Genomic DNA, 15,838 nt, shown 5'->3' on the forward strand with positions numbered 1-15,838 from the left:
CCCGAACCACCTCATCTGGCTCCTCTCGATGTGAAGGAGCAGCGGCTTTACTTTGAGTTCCTCCCGGATGGCAGAGCTTCTCACCCTATCTCTAAGGGAGAGCCCCGCCACACGGCGGAGGAAACTCATTTCGGCCGCTTGTACCCGTGATCTTATCCTTTCGGTCATGACCCAAAGCTCATGACCATAGGTGAGGATGGGAACGAAGATCGACCGGTAAATTGAGAGCTTTGCCTTCCGGCTCAGCTCCTTCTTCACCACAACAGATCGGTACAACGTCCGCATTACTGAAGACGCCGCACCGATCCGCCTGTGGATCTCACGATCCACTCTTCCCTCACTCGTGAACAAGACTGCTAGGTATTTGAACTCCTCCACTTGGGGCAGGGTCTCCTCCCCAACCCGGAGATGGCATTCCACCCTTTTCCGGGCGAGAACCATGGACTCGGACTTGGAGGTGCTGATTCTCATTCCGGTCGCTTCACACTCGGCTGCAAACCGATCCAGCGAGAGCTGAAGAACCCGGTCAGATGAAGCCATCAGGACCACATCATCTGCAAAAAGCAGAGACCTAATCCTGCGGTTACCAAACCGGAACCCCTCAACGCCTTGACTGCGCCTAGAAATTCTGTCCATAAAAGTTATGAACAGAATCGGTGACAAAGGACAGCCTTGGCGGAGTCCAACCCTCACTGGAAATGTGTTCGACTTACTGCCGACAATGCGGACCAAGCTCTGGCACTGATCGTACAGGGAACGGACCGCCACAATAAGACAGTCCGATTATTATTTATACTTAATTTAAATGATATTTGTTCAGTATCCAATAAATTAAAATGTATCACGTTTGCAGAAGATACAAATGTATATTGTTCCGGAGAGGACTTGAAACCGCATATTGAATATATAAAGGGAAAAATATCCAAATCCGTTTGCTATTTTTTGTCTAAAGTGAGACACATGCTGAATAAGAAATGTCTGCACATGTTATATTATTCTTTTATTTTTCCATATTTAACATATTGTTTTTGGGGAAATGTTTATGGAACAAATATAGACCCAATACTTAAACTTAAAAAAACAATAATTAGAATAATTCACAAAGCGTGCTACTATGAACATACCAATCCATTATTTATTAGTTGTAATATGCTAAAATGGTCAGATTTTATTTTATTATTTTATTTGTTTTAAACAATGTTTCGAGTAAAGAACAACAACCCTTCCAGCTTGTATTCTTAGCTTATTTACATCAAGAGGAGATATTGATTTCTGAAATAGGTAAAATAATCAATCAATCAATCAATCAATGTTTACTTATATACCCCTAAATCACTAGTGTCTCAAAGGGCTGCACAAACCACTACGACATCCTCGGTAGGCCCACATAAGGGCAAGGAAATCTCACACCCAGTGGGATGTCGGTGACAATGATGACTATGAGAACCTTGGAGAGGAGGAAAGCAATGGATGTCGAGCGGGTCTAACATGATACTGTGAAAGTTCAATCCATGATGGATCCAACACAGCAGCGAGAGTCCCGTTCACAGCGGAGCCAGCAGGAAACCATCCCAAGCGGAGGCGGATCAGCAGCGCAGAGATGTCCCCAGCCGATACACAGGCGAGCAGTACATGGCCACCGGATCGGACCGGACCCCCTCCACAAGGGAGAGTGGGACATAGAAGAAAAAGAAAAGAAACAGCAGATCAACTGGTCTAAAAAGGGAGTCTATTTAAAGGCTAGAGTATACAAATGAGTTTTAAGGTGAGACTTAAATGCTTCTACTGAGGTGGCATCTCGAACTGTTACCGGGAGGGCATTCCAGAGTACTGGAGCCCGAACGGAAAACGCTCTATAGCCCGCAGACTTTTTTTGGGCTTTGGGAATCACTAACAAGCCGGAGTCCTTTGAACGCAGATTTCTTGCCGGGACATATGGTACAATACAATCGGCGAGATAGGATGGAGCTAGACCGTGTAGTATTTTATACGTAAGTAGTAAAACCTTAAAGTCACATCTTAAGTGCACAGGAAGCCAGTGCAGGTGAGCCAGTACAGGCGTAATGTGATCAAACTTTCTTGTTCTTGTCAAAAGTCTAGCAGCCGCATTTTGTACCAACTGTAATCTTTTAATACTAGACATGGGGAGACCCGAAAATAATACGTTACAGTAGTCGAGGCGAGACGTAACAAACGCATGGATAATGATCTCAGCGTCTTTAGTGGACAGAATGGAGTGAATTTTAGCGATATTACGGAGATGAAAGAAGGCCGTTTTAGTAACGCTTTTAATGTGTGACTCAAAGGAGAGAGTTGGGTCGAAGATAATGCCCAGATTCTTTACAGTGTCGCCTTGTTTAATTGTTTGGTTGTCAAATGTTAGAGTTGTATTATTAAATAGAGTTCGGTGTCTAGCAGGACCGATAATCAGCATTTCCGTTTTTTTGGCGTTGAGTTGCAAAAAGTTAGCGGACATCCATTGTTTAATTTCATTAAGACACGCCTCCAGCTGACTACAACCCGGCGTGTTGGTCAGCTTTAGGGGCATGTAGAGTTGGGTGTCATCAGCATAACAGTGAAAGCTAACACCGTATTTGCGTATGATGTCACCTAGCGGCAGCATGTAGATGCTGAAGAGTGCAGGGCCAAGGACCGAACCCTGGGGAACTCCACACGTTACCTTAACGTAGTGCGAGGTCACAGTAAGAACAACTATAAAATACAAATGTATTTCAGCTTCCACAATTCTCCAAAATCATGGAAAACTATTCAATAACCGATTAGACAATTTTATCAACAAAAGTGGGACGCTCGTGGAGAGAACACAGAAGGTAATACAAACAGTAACGGAAGAAATGAACAAACCAAAAATGGTTTGACAAAACAGACTATCGTTGAATCTCAGCAAAACTAAAACAACGCTATTTGGTAACAGTAGAAAAGAGAATCAGACACGAACACAAATAGACAGAGTAGATACCGAAAGGGCAAAAGAAACCAACCCATATTCAAAACATCAACACAAGGTGCACAAAAAAACATTTCAATAATGAATGAAGCAGAAAATGTCCTGGGCCAAAAGTCAATTTATATTCTCTACTGCTCGCTAGTGTTACATATCTGAGTTATTGTGCAGAAATATGGAAACAACTACAATGTGCGCCACATTTGTTGACTGTGTCACATAAAAGATAAATTAGAATAATACATAATGTTTGGTATAGAGAGAATACAAACCCTTTATTTATTGAGTCAAAAATATTAAAGTTAGCTGATTTGGTAAAATTGCAAACAGCTAAAATTATGTACAAAGCAAATTATAACCTGCTACCAAAGAACGTACAACAATTCTTCTCAACTAAAGAGGAGAAACATAACCTTAGAGGAAAATCTAGTTTAAAACATTTGTATGCACGTACAACACTTAAAACCTTTAGCATATCAGTGTGTGGAATTAAATGATGGAATGGATTAAGTAAATAAGTTAAACATTGTACTGATATGATCCACCTTTGGAGGCCGTTCAAATTAAAAGTGCTTCCAAAGTACAAAGAAGAAACATTATTAGAAACACTTTCAACCCTATTGAAAATAAGATATTCTTCATCTCAGTGTAACCGATAGAAAAAGGAAACAGCATATTTTGGTATTTTTTATTTATTTCATATTGTTGTTATTAGTTTCACCAAAATCCATCACATGATGTGTTTTAGTTTCTTTTTACTTTGGATATGGATTATCAGTAATATAATCCAAGTTTTTGTGGATTTATTTTTGTATTTCCTTTATTTTTACAAATCTGAGCTTTTATTTTGAAAGTTTGAGGATATGACGTTGCGTAGCTGCCGTTCCCGCCAGTCTGCGCCGTTGTTGTGCCGAATTCTGCAAACACGTGTTGTGCCGAATTCTGCACCCCCGCCGTAAAATGCACCCCCTGTCGGGAGCGCGCTTACGTCACTCGGTTGCATCACCCGTCTCGAAAAGTAGCTAAACTCGGCTAAAATCGCCTCTTTCGGCATAAAAATGTACATAACAAGGTGAATAATCCAAGTTGTCTTTACTTTGGATATATTAATGGATGGATTAATTGTGATTCTTCAATGATTTCGCCGTCATTGCCTTTAATGATTTCGTCGTCATTCAGGTGGGTACATCGCCTCTTTCGGCATAAAAAAGTACATAACAAGGTGAAATAATCCAAGTTGTGTTTACTTTGGATTTATTAATGGATGGATTAATTGTGAGCCTTTAATGATTTCGCCACCATTCAGATAAGGCGAAACAATAACCATTTAATATAGGAATATTTGCTGTCCCGAAAATGTATTGAAGTATTGTATTAAAGAATATATACACCAAAGTAAGCCTCTATATGTACTTTTTTAGAGACATCAAGGAGAACGAATGTTTGCTGCTTCACTCGACGGGATCCAATACATGTATTTTAAAAATATGACATTTTCTTTAACTGTAAGAAGCTCATGGGTGGATGGATGAATACATTAATAAATGAATGCATCTGATACCTATCGTTGTTTTGATTTTAAGAATTTTCAAACTGAACATTCACAAATAACTTTACCAAAAGTACCCGAAATACCAGAGATGGAGTTATGGTGGGGGTGCATTTTCAGTGAAGAGTTGATTCCAGCTGCCTGAACATCTATCTATCTCTGGCTAGGATGGTCGTAGAGACATGAAACTCACCCTAGTAACTCATCCTTACCCCATCTGTATACTGTGAAAACCATGTGATGATTGGACCCCCACAGGCGGAGTTAGGGGGGGGTGCATTTTCAGGCAGCACCAATATCTCTGGCTAGGATGGTCGTAGAGACATGAAACTCACCCTAGTAACTCATCCTTACCCCATCTGTATACTGTGAAAACCATGTGATGATTGGACCTCCACAGGCGGAGTTAGGGGGGGGTGCATTTTCCGGCAGCACCAACAGCCCACCTGCCGGAAAATGCACCCCCTATCTATCTCTGGCTAGGATGGTCGTAGAGACATGAAACTCACCCTGGTGACTCATCCTTACCCCATCTGTATACTGTGAAAACCATGTGATGATTGGACCCCCACAGGCGGAGTTAGGGGGGGTGCATTTTCAGGCAGCACCAATATCTCTGGCTAGGATGGTCGTAGAGACATGAAACTCACCCTAGTAACTCATCCTTACCCCATCTGTATACTGTGAAAACCATGTGATGATTGGACCCCCACAGGCGGAGTTACGGGGGGGTGCATTTTCAGGCAGCACCAATATCTCTGGCTAGGATGGTCGTAGAGACATGAAACTCACCCTAGTAACTCATCCTTACCCCATCTGTATACTGTGAAAACCATGTGATGATTGGACCTCCACAGGCGGAGTTAGGGGGGGGTGCATTTTCCGGCAGCACCAACAGCCCACCTGCCGGAAAATGCACCCCCTATCTATCTCTGGCTAGGATGGTCGTAGAGACATGAAACTCACCCTGGTGACTCATCCTTACCCCATCTGTATACTGTGAAAACCATGTGATGATTGGACCCCCACAGGCGGAGTTAGGGGGGGTGCATTTTCAGGCAGCACCAATATCTCTGGCTAGGATGGTCGTAGAGACATGAAACTCACCCTAGTAACTCATCCTTACCCCATCTGTATACTGTGAAAACCATGTGATGATTGGACCTCCACAGGCGGAGTTAGGGGGGGGTGCATTTTCCGGCAGCACCAACAGCCCACCTGCCGGAAAATGCACCCCCTATCTATCTCTGGCTAGGATGGTCGTAGAGACATGAAACTCACCCTTGTGACTCATCCTTACCCCATCTGTATACTGTGAAAACCATGTGATGATTGGACCTCCACAGGCGGAGTTAGGGGGGGGTGCATTTTCAGGCAGCACCAACAGCCCACCTGCCGGAAAATGCACCCCCTATCTATCTCTGGCTAGGATGGTCGTAGAGACATGAAACTCACCCTGGTGACTCATCCTTACCCCATCTGTATACTGTGAAAACCATGTGATGATTGGACCCCCACAGGCGGAGTTAGGGGGGGGTGCATTTTCAGGCAGCACCAACAGCCCACCTGCTGGAAAATGCATGTTTTTCCCCTCTAAACTCTCTCCCTTTGTTTATAATGCCAATTTTTTGCTGGATTTAGTCTCTATAAACTCCAAGGAAAACAATACCCGGCTGGGGACAATTTTTGAAATCGGTCTCCAAATAAGGCATGCGGGCCGAAAGCGGCCCGCCGGCGTCCAAAATCCGTCACTCGCTTGCATCACTCGTCTCGAAAAGTGTCCAAACTCAGCTCGGAATTCGCCTCTTTCAGCATAAAAAAGTACATAAAAAGTTGGAATAATCCAAGTTTTCCTTACTTGTGAATGTTTAAAAATTGTGAGCCTTTAATGTCTGATGCCTTTACATCACTTCACATACAGTATGCGCATTTCTGGACTATACACATTCTAATTAAGATTTTTATCTATTAATAAAGTTAATAATACATAAATTGCAATTTGGTGACCGGCAAAATTAGTTGATAACTGATCTTCCATACTGAATATATGTAGCATTTACACACAGAGTCAGTCAACATATGGAACTGCATGTATCATGCACAATGAATTTATTTTTTCATCTTTCATAGGTAATCAATGCCTACCTCACCTTTCTTGTGAGGAAATATAATAAAATAAGTCCAGAAAAGGCTGGTGTCATCGACAGTTTTTGCATGACGGCAATTTGGCAAGGGAAACAACAAAGAATCCGAAAAGTATGTATGTAGGGGACTGTTATGCACATGGAATTTGTTTCTTTGATTATGCAATACATTTTCTTTTGGTCCTCTTCTTTACAGCTCGATCCAATGGCATTCTCCATCCTTTTGGGAATAATTAATGAACAAAACCACTGGATGTTGACGGTGAGATGAGAAGTACTGAGCAAATCTTGCTTCTATAAGATCATTATTAGTGGTTTTGAAGGCCCTATATACTTTCAAGGGTTGAACTCACTTTCAAATGCCAATTCTGAAGTTGAAAATTTTTCATGTACCCTTTCAATCTTACACATCAATCTGTCCAATAGTAGGTTTGTGCCTCACTTATCTTGCTTCCATGTTAAAAATACAAAGGTCATCTACCCACACGAGAAGAGATGCCTTTTTTTGGATCCATTGGGGGAATCACAAAGGAACATCAAGAGATGCCTGGGGTCAACAAGGTATTTTTTTCCATTAAAGGATGATGTCTGATACATAGTACTTGCACTATAACGTCAGACAAAAGGCAGCTCTAAGAGCTGCTAAATGATTGATTGATACTCTTATTGGTCAATTGTACGGGGTATGTAACATATTTCGTACAATTGACCACTAAATGGTAACACCCGAATAAGTTTTTCAACTTGTTTAATGTTAATCAATTCATGACAATGGTGCAATAGTTCAATAGTTGTTTACAAATAATATTTCTATCACTAAGGGCCTTTATGCGAAAGAAAGGCTGCAACGTGACAAGGTGGGCATGCAGCACCCTGGCCCATGCACGCCAGCAAGATGGCACATCATGTGGTGTCCTGGCCTTAAAAGTAAGTGTACTGTACACTACTGAAACAATGTGGACAACCTCAATGTCATTACTTTTTTTCATAAGAGAAATCCATGACTTGGTTTCTTACATGTTTGTGATATGTACCATTAAGTACCCCAAAAATTATATATATAAACTTGAGGTGCACCACCAAAAATGGAGTGATGGTTTAATAACTTATAAACGCATGCTTAACTTAGCTAAAGCTGAATATTGCTCAAATCTCATCCACCATAATAAAAACGATCCTAAATTTTTGTTTAGTACGGTAGCATTGCTAACCCAACAAGGGACTCCTTCCAGTAGCTCCACCCTGATGACTAGCTGATGACTTTATGCAATTATTTCATAAGAAAATTGAAGTAATTAGAAAGGAGATTAAAGACAATGCATCCCAGCTACAACTGGGTTCTATAGAAGCATTTAAGTCTCACCTTAAAACTCATTTGTATACTCTAGCCTTTAAATAGACTCCCTTTTTAGACCAGTTGATCTGCCGTTTCTTTTCTTTTTCTCCTATGTCCCACTCTCGACTGTGGAGGGGGTCCGGTCCGATCCGGTGGCCATGTACTGCTTGCCTGTGTATCGGCTGGGGACATCTCTGCGCTGCTGATCCGCCTCCGCTTGGGATGGTTTCCTGCTGGCTCCGCTGTGAACGGGACTCTCGCTGCTGTGTTGGATCCGCTTTGGACTGGACTCTCGCGACTGTGTTGGATCCATTATGGATTGAACTTTCACAGTATCATGTTAGACCCGCTCGACATCCATTGCTTTCCTCCTCTCCAAGGTTCTCATAGTCATCATTGTCACCGACGTCCCACTGGGTGTGAGTTTTCCTTGCCCTTATGTGGGCCTACCGAGGATGTCGTAGTGGTTTGTGCAAATGTCTCAAAGGACTGTACAAACCACTACGACTACGACATCCTCGGAAGAACCCACATAAGGGCAAGGAAAACTCACACCCAGTGGGACGTCGGTGACAATGATGACTATGAGAACCTTGGAGATGACCACATAGAGGACCGAAAGCAATGGATGTCGAGCAGGTCTAACATGATACTGTGAAAGTTCAATCCATACTGGATCCAACACAGCCGCGAAAGTTCAGTTCAAAGCGATGCTTATACCCTAACCTATGTTGTTTTTAGTTTGCAGAGGAAATATTGAAAGGGCAGCAAATAAACATCAAGATGAATCCTACGGCCGTGAACAAGATGAGGCTTGATATTGCCACTGTCCTCCTCCGAGAAACAGGTGCATTTTATTTTTAACAGATCAATATTAATTACTTCATGTTTGAGCTGTTTTAAACCTATGCAATTCAGTTGAAATTACAGGGAAGGCGGTAAATCATTAAAATGAGGTTTTGCCACTAACATTGATGGCACAGATTAAATCAAATAATCAGGACAGCGTAATACAATTACATATTACTGGAGTTTATTTTAATATCAGCAAGATATTTGAAGAAATTCAAGAGTGAATATTGATGCATACTCTTTTTTGGAACAGATGATCTCAGCAAGTTCTGTCACAGCTGTGGGATGGAGGAGAGCGATGACCCTAATTGGGTACGTTTTTACTGTGCAATACAGTCAGGCTGTGAAATAGCAGGGCGTAGATAACATAAGTTTTGTACTAAAAAAGTAACAGTGATAATGATGAATTATTAAAATCCGGAATTTATATACATTTAATTTAATGGCCCAACTTTTCTGCCTCTTCTCCTCCGTCCTCCTCCTCACCTTAGATCCGCTGTGACATCTGTGACAGGTGGTTTCACCACGAGTGTGTCCTGAGGCCAGATCTTGATGGGGATTACCTGTGCCCTGCATGTGTATGATGATTGCCTTTGTGTTCACTTCATTTGACGTTTGACTTTGTGTTCACTTCATTTGTGTGACTTTGTGTTCACTTCATTTGACGTTTGACTTTGAATATTTTATATATAAATTATTTAACTATGTGTGGATTTTGTTAGACTTAAACTTAGACAAACTTTAATGATCCACAAGGGAAATTGTTATGTGTTTGTATCAAAAAAAAATTGCATTATATCTTGTTTGATAAGAAATTATATTTCTTCTCCTCTGATCTGACAAAAAAATATTTAATTACAAGACTGGTTTCAGATTATATTAAAGTAATACCGATGTATTTATTATGTTTATAATATATAGCGCTCACAGAGAAGTGGGACCCAACATTCATTCACACCTGGTGGTGGTAAGCTACATATGTAGCCACAGCTGCCCTGGGGTAGACTGACGGAAGCGTGGCTGCCAGTTTGTGCCTACGCCCCCTCCGACCACCACCAATCATACATTCATCATTCATTCACCAGTGTGAGCGGCACCGGGGGCAAGGGGGAAGTGTCCTGCCCAAGGCAGTGATTTTTTTTGGATGTCAATAGGTGGGAAGCGAACCTGAAACTCTCAGGTTTCTGGCCGGCCGCTCTACCCACTACGCCATGCCGCACCTATATATATATGTATATATTACACACACACACACACACACATTGTTGTATATATACATATAAATATGTATATATATATATATGTATACATATATATATATCACGATGTGTGTGTAGTATGTATAGATATAGATATATATGTATATCTATATAAATATAAATATATATATATATATATATATACATACTGTATATATATATATATATATATACTGTATATTACCAAATAAACGCCTCTTCCTAATAATAGCCCATGTATAGCGATACACCACAACTGACTGGAAGTGGGGGAAAAGCTGGGAAAGTAGGCAAAAGTCCTCAAAGTTTTAAAAAATCAATCACACAAGTCCCGCAGCTGGCCACCCGAGTCAAGGGATGCCCAGCATGTCCATAGCGCACACCGCAAAGTCACACTGGAAGTGGGGGGGAAAGTTGGGAAAGTAGGCAAAAGTACTCAAAATGTTCAAAAATCTTACCTGGGATGGATTCCCACAAGTCCCCCATGTCCCAAAAATTCAAAAAATGAATATAAATCCAGGGGCCGGATTTTAGACGCCGGAGGGCCGCTTTCGGCCCGCATGCCTTATTTGGAGACCGATTTCAAAAATTGTCCCCAGCCGGGTATTGTTTTCCTTGGAGTTTATAGAGACTAAATCCAGCAAAAAATTGGCATTATAAACAAAGGGAGAGAGTTTAGAGGGGAAAAACATGCATTTTCCAGCAGGTGGGCTGTTGGTGCTGCCTGAAAATGCACCCCCCCTAACTCCGCCTGTGGGGGTCCAATCATCACATGGTTTTCACAGTATACAGATGGGGTAAGGATGAGTCACCAGGGTGAGTTTCATGTCTCTACGACCATCCTAGCCAGAGATAGATAGGGGGTGCATTTTCCGGCAGGTGGGCTGTTGGTGCTGCCTGAAAATGCACCCCCCCCCCCCCCCCCTAACTCCGCCTGTGGAGGTCCAATCATCACATGGTTTTCACAGTATACAGATGGGGTAAGGATGAGTCACCAGGGTGAGTTTCATGTCTCTACGACCATCCTAGCCAGAGATAGATAGGGGGTGCATTTTCCGGCAGGTGGGCTGTTGGTGCTGCCGGAAAATGCACCCCCCCCTAACTCCGCCTGTGGAGGTCCAATCATCACATGGTTTTCACAGTATACAGATGGGGTAAGGATGAGTCACCAGGGTGAGTTTCATGTCTCTACGACCATCCTAGCCAGAGATATTGGTGCTGCCTGAAAATGCACCCCCCCCTAACTCCGCCTGTGGGGGTCCAATCATCACATGGTTTTCACAGTATACAGATGGGGTAAGGATGAGTTACTAGGGTGAGTTTCATGTCTCTACGACCATCCTAGCCAGAGATAGATAGATGTTCAGGCAGCTGGAATCAACTCTTCACTGAAAATGCACCCCCCCCTAACTCCGCCTGTGGAGGTCCAATCATCACATGGTTTTCACAGTATACAGATGGGGTAAGGATGAGTTACTAGGGTGAGTTTCATGTCTCTACGACCATCCTAGCCAGAGATATTGGTGCTGCCTGAAAATGCACCCCCCCCTAACTCCGCCTGTGGGGGTCCAATCATCACATGGTTTTCACAGTATACAGATGGGGTAAGGATGAGTCACCAGGGTGAGTTTCATGTCTCTACGACCATCCTAGCCAGAGATAGATAGATGTTCAGGCAGCTGGAATCAACTCTTCACTGAAAATGCACCCCCACCATAACTCCATCTCTGGTATTTCGGGTACTTTTGGTAAAGTTATTTGTGAATGTTCAGTTTGAAAATTCTTAAAATCAAAACAACGATAGGTATCAGATGCATTCATTTATTAATGTATTCATCCATCCACCCATGAGCTTCTTACAGTTAAAGAAAATGTCATATTTTTAAAATACATGTATTGGATCCCGTCGAGTGAAGCAACAAACATTCGTTCTCCTTGATGTCTCTAAAAAAGTACATATAGAGGCTTACTTTGGTGTATATATTCTTTAATACAATACTTCAATACATTTTCGGGACAGCAAATATTCCTATATTAAATGGTTATTGTTTCGCCTTATCTGAATGGTGGCGAAATCATTAAAGGCTCACAATTAATCCATCCATTAATAAATCCAAAGTAAACACAACTTGGATTATTTCACCTTGTTATGTACTTTTTTATGCCGAAAGAGGCGATGTACCCACCTGAATGACGACGAAATCATTAAAGGCAATGACGGCGAAATCATTGAAGAATCACAATTAATCCATCCATTAATATATCCAAAGTAAAGACAACTTGGATTATTCACCTTGTTATGTACATTTTTATGCCGAAAGAGGCGATTTTAGCCGAGTTTAGCTACTTTTCGAGACGGGTGATGCAACCGAGTGACGTAAGCGCGCTCCCGACAGGGGGTGCATTTTACGGCGGGGGTGCAGAATTCGGCACAACACCGTTCCTCACTGCGAGAGGTATGTTGTTTTGCCATGGGATTAACAAATCATATTTCTTGAGTTTAAATGCAATATTAACGGAATAATGTTGGTGTGCAAATGCTCGAGATGTGTTTTAAGGAGGTCTTTGTTTAGTGGCGTGTTTTAAAGAGCCATTTTGAGCGAGAGAAGGAAAGTTTGTTTTGCCGAGACTTTTACCTGTATGTGTGTGAATGAATGAGCTCGTGCGTGTGGGTCCTCCATTTTGTAGCCTACATCCTCAATGTGTTTTATATTTTTTTGTGTGTGTTAGGAGTTGTGTGGAGAGGAGATGACCATTGCACTCATATTGTATCTCATGTCACTGTCATACAGGTATGTGTGTTTTTGGCCGCCATGTTAAAAATGTTTGTTTACTTTGCTGCAGGGGTCGCGAACCTTTTTGGCTGAGAGAGCCAAGAATCCAAATATTTTAAAATGTATTTCCGTAAGAGCCATATCATTTTTTTTTTTAACACTGAACACAACTACGCGCGTGCATTTTTAAGTAAGACCAACATTACTAGAGTATAATAGGTCTCGTATTATTTGTAATAACGTTGATATTCTGAAGCCAACTGTGGAGGGGTATGGCCTGCGGGCCTGCAGCGAAGCTGGGTGTGCCAGGACCGGCCTCGAAATCAGCGACAGGTGCGTAGATGGCCCGCTTGGGCCCTGTCGCTCTGTTATAAGCAGCAGCCGAGAGGAGGGACAGGGTTGGAGCTGGAGCCAGAGCGCGAGCGAGAACGAAAGAGAAAAACACAATTGCTGGAAAGCAACTGAGAGACTTATTGGAAAAAAAAAAACATATCGTAACCCTGAAAAAGGCTTTCGTGTCGGTGCTTGGTGGTCTGAAGAACCCCCAGGAGGGCAAGCCCTAAAAAAACCAATAATAAATAAATAATGCAATTTCTTGAACAAGTGCGGTAGAAAAAGGATGGATGGATTCAAATGCATGAGCATGTTTAATATTTTGAACGTTATTTTTAACATTTTGATTACAAGTGGAATTAGTCGTTACTTATCGTGTTAAGCAGTGTCAGCTCAGATTTATCCGAGAGCCAGATGCAGTCATCAAAAGAGCCACATCTGGCCCTAGAGCCATAGGTTCCCTACCCCTGCTTTACTGTATGATAAATGTAGTAGTGAGCCGGCAGTCTGCGCTGTTCCTCACTGCGAGAGGAGTTATGTGGAGAGGAGATGACCATTGCACTCATATTGTGTCTCATGTCACTGTCATACAGGAATAAAGTGAATGTGAGAAGTTGAACCAGCCCAGTGTCCCATGTCATCGAATGAACGCAGAGTACTACACACGAACAGCGTAGTCGGGACGCAGCAGACCTGCCCCGGCTAAATTAGTATGTTAATAATGACTGAATTTGTTACGCTTGTGTGGCATTGTAATGCCGGATTCGGTCCTCCGTGGATGCGTCAGCAAGAACACAGCAAAAAGGTAAGAACTAAGGGATTTATTAAACAAAAGGAGCTATGAACAAAAATACTGATACAAATAGAAAAGGCAAATAAAAGCGCTAGCATGGAAAGCTAGGTCAAACTAACCGAAACACAAACATTTGGCACAAAGGCACACAAAAGGAAACACAAAACAACTAGCGTGAAAGCTAGGAATAAAATAAAGCTTAGCGTGAGAGCTAACGAAAACGAGAGTGAGAGAGAAGTCATAAACAGATGTATGTGAACAAACTAAGATCCGACAATGAGTGAACAGAAAACGCTGGCTTATAAAAAGGTGGTGATTAGTAAAGACAGGTGTGCTGGAAAAGAGAGGAGCAGCTGAAACTAATGAGTGACCATGGAAATGAACAAAACAGGAACTAAGCATGTCAAACCGCAGAGTGATATAAAAATGGAACAAAAATAACAATATGGTGATGATCCGACCATCGGATCACAACAGAATTAATTAATTACATATTACAAAACTGCTGTATTACTCATTCATGCATGTCATTCTACTATAATACTATAAAAAGGTCAGTAAATGAATGTATATATTTCTAAACGCTCTGACCTGGGAAAGCAGGTAGGATTAAATAATCTTTGCTTCTTCCTACTCCTTTTCGGACATAATGTAATATGAAATGATATGACATTATTTAATGTATTATGTTGTATGTTCATGACCAAACCTGTAACTCAGACTCCATGATTCACAGGTGTGACTATAAACGTCGACATTATTTTGATTAAACCCGGTTACACAGATAAAACTTAAAAATATTTTAGAATTTAAATTTTCTTCTATTGTGATTATTCTTAAAAAAATTAAAATGTCAATATATCTAAATTAATCAATTTACCTTTGTCAAATTTAAATTCAAGTTTATTGAATTAACTTGTTCAACTTTATTTAATGTATTTCCTATATAAACATTTATTCAAAACTACCCAAATGTATTTATTGATATTCAAATTTTTATTTATTCATATATCTTTTATTTTACTGGAATTAGCAGGCACAAACTACCAGTACACTCTAAAGACTACGCTCGGACTATAACTTGAACAAGGACTTGGACAGGGACTTGGACAAGGACTAAGACAAGAACTAGGACTATCACTACGAACAGAACTGGGACTACGACTGGGAACGTGACTAGGAGTCAGCCTAGGACTTGGGCAAGGACTTGGGCAATGACTAGTACTAGCAATCAAACTAGGGCAAGGACTAGGGCAATGACTAGGACTTGGACTATGCATCAGTCTACGAGTCGGACTAGAACTTGGACTGTGACTACGACGAGGACTACGACTTAGACTAGGACTTGAGCTACGACTAGGACTATGACTTGAACAAGGACTTGGACAAGGACTAAGACTTGGACTCGGACCAGGACTCGGACTACGCGTCAGTCTACGAGTCAGTCTACAAGTTGGACCAGGAGTCGGTCTACAAGTCGGACCAGAAGTTGACTTGGATTACGACTTGGGCAAGAACTGAGACATGGACATGGACTACCACTAAAAACAGGACTGGGACTAGAACTAAGGCTGAACACCAGTGGAGGTGGTCCAACAGGTCGTTGCGGCTTAGTGGGTCACAAGACCAGAGGTGGAGGTCTAGTGGGTCGTTCAGGCTTAACAGGGCGGAACACCGGTGGAGGAGGTCTAGCAGGACGCTGCGGCTTGGTGGGTCGCAGCTGTTCTACCTTCCGCAGCACAGCAACTAGCACTAGCCCCCCCCCCCCCCCCCCCCCCCCCCCCCAAGACGCGGATCCCAGACGCGCTTCCCGTGGTCATCAGAGACTGACCCCAAGGGAGGAAGGTGGGAGGT

General features: G+C 42.1%; 1 long non-coding RNA gene across 1 annotated transcript; it reads left to right on the forward strand.

Annotated features, from left to right (window-relative positions):
• The first annotated feature begins 3,900 nt into the window (after nt 1-3,900).
• Nucleotides 3,901-4,523, forward strand: LOC133538335 (uncharacterized). The gene is made up of 2 exons (XR_009802971.1): nt 3,901-4,144; nt 4,387-4,523. It is a non-coding gene; the product is annotated as an uncharacterized LOC133538335 (long non-coding RNA).
• Nucleotides 4,524-15,838: the final 11,315 nt, after the last annotated feature.

Source organism: Nerophis ophidion, linkage group LG19 (assembly GCF_033978795.1).
Source record: "Nerophis ophidion isolate RoL-2023_Sa linkage group LG19, RoL_Noph_v1.0, whole genome shotgun sequence".
Taxonomy (NCBI): domain Eukaryota; kingdom Metazoa; phylum Chordata; class Actinopteri; order Syngnathiformes; family Syngnathidae; genus Nerophis; species Nerophis ophidion.